Here is a 2,256-nt window from a genome sequence, read left to right on the forward strand (position 1 = left end):
ATTTGAAAAAAACTTCAAGAAAAAAAGCAACACTGTATTTATTCCCTTATCCTATGGTGTATCAAACCTCAACGTATAAAGGTTTTCTTACCACAACCTATAAATCAAAACTTTTTTTAAACTAGGTCTTATTAGATTTACAGATTCAGGAGCAACTGCTTTTTGAAATGCTTTATTTAATTCTGATAATTCAATTTCTAAATTGTCTTAAGAATAAGGAATGCCAATAAGTTATTTCTTCTGCCCCAATGAAAGGAAATGAACATATCACTGTTGAACTAAGATTTCTTGGCATTTTAAAAAATAAAATAGAATTGAATAAAAAATATCTGAGTATATCACAGGTAGTTAGGGTGTTATGGTTTCATGAAATGTTTATTTATTAATGTAGATCACAGGATAAACTATAAAAGATACCAGGTTAAGGAATGAAAACATTGTGTACACTTGAAATGTAAAATGTATTTTTCCTATGGAAAAAATAGGAAATAATAGGAAAAAGTAGGAAAAAATAAAAGGCAATGATTAAACTCTCAAAGTACTTTTAAGTAAGTTAAAATAAAGATATTTAGATAACATGAGAGATTTTTATAAAAGTTCACCATCTTTTTTATTTGGATTTCACATATGAAAAGTTTATAAAGTGTGATAACTTGATGAAAACTGAGTTTAACTCTGGATTAAGGAACAGGGCAGCAGTTATCTGAACTCAAATGTACGTGAACACTGATGCATTTGCATATAAACACATGAATCTACAAATATCCAGATGCTTAAGTATTCACACCAAAATCTGAAACCATTTTAATTCTGTTAAAACCATTAGAAGTTTACAGTCCAGCAGAAAAAGCACAAGACTTAGAATCGGAAGTTCAGAATCAGACGCTCGGATGTGAACTCCAATATCACTACACCTTAGCAGGTCACTGAAGCTAAATTGTAATTTTCTTATTAGTAAAATGGGAATCATAATCTATGTCTAGGATAGTTGTAAACAAATTATAAAATATGAACAACATATATGAAAGAAGCTATAAAACTTCAAGTGCTATGTACTTGTCAGGTATCATCTTCAAATACAAGTGGCGAATATCTGATAAAGTACTTCAGCAGTTTCACTGGTTTACTTAGTAAATACAATGTCAATGGACGTTATTTTCATCCATATTTGTGTGTGTGTGTATGTGCACACACACACTTTTTAAGGCACGTAGCTATATTTGAAGATTTTTTTTTTTATAATTTCAAAATATCACAGGAGTGCAAATGTTTTTGATTACATGGATCACTTTGTTATGCTTGAGTCGGGGTTATTGGTGTGCCCAACAGCAGATAGTGTTCGCTGTACCCATTAGGCAGATTTTCACCCATCCCTTCCTCTCCCCTCCCCCTCCCTGCTTGATTTCCACTGAGTTTTACTTCCCTTTGTGCACATGTATGCTCATCAGTTTAATAGCAAGTACATGTGGTGTTTGTTTTTCCATTTTTTAGATACTTCACTTAGGATAATGGTCTCCAATTCCACCCAAACTGTTGTAAAAGGCATTAAGTCATCCTTCTTCATGGCTCAGTAGTATTCCACAGTATACATATACCACATTTTGTTAATCCACTCATGAATTGAGGGGCACTTGGGCTGATTCTACATTTTTGCAATTGTGAATTGTGCTGCAATAAGCCAGTGCCGGTGTCTTTTTGAAAAAATGACTTCTTTTCATTTGTATGAATACCCAGTAGTGGGACTGGTGGATCAAATGATAGGTCTATTTTCAGTTCTTTGAGGAATCTCCATACTGTTTTGCACAGAAGTTGTACTATTATATAATTTTCAGTCCCACCAACAGTGTATAAGTGTTCCTTTCTCTCTGCATCCATGACAGCATCTATTGTTTTTGGACTTTTTAATAAAAGCCATTCTAACAAGGGTAAGGTAATATCTCATTGTGGTTTTAATTTGCATTTCCCTGATGATTAGTGACACTGAGCATTTTTTCATGTTTACTGGCCATTTGTCTATCTTCTTTTGAAAAGCTTTTGTTCTTTTGCTCCCTTTTTAATGGGGTTGCTTGTTTTTTTTCTTACTAATTTGCTTGAGTTCTTTGTAGATTCTGGTTATTAGCCCTTTATTGGATACATAAGCTTGCAAATATTTTTTCCCATTCTGTTGGTTGTCTATTTGCTCCGTTGATCATTTCCTTAGCTGTGCAGAAGCTTTTTAATTTAATCAAGTCCCATTTATTTTTGTTGTTTTGATTG

General features: G+C 32.8%; 1 protein-coding gene across 1 annotated transcript in view; it reads right to left on the minus strand.

Annotated features, from left to right (window-relative positions):
- The window catches only part of RNF17 (ring finger protein 17), a 69,094-nt gene that overhangs the window by 13,675 nt on the left and 53,163 nt on the right, over positions 1–2,256 (minus strand). The window lies entirely within an intron of this gene.

This window comes from Propithecus coquereli, unplaced genomic scaffold, assembly GCF_000956105.1.
Source record: "Propithecus coquereli isolate 6110/MARCELLA unplaced genomic scaffold, Pcoq_1.0 Scaffold168, whole genome shotgun sequence".
NCBI classification, from domain to species: domain Eukaryota; kingdom Metazoa; phylum Chordata; class Mammalia; order Primates; family Indriidae; genus Propithecus; species Propithecus coquereli.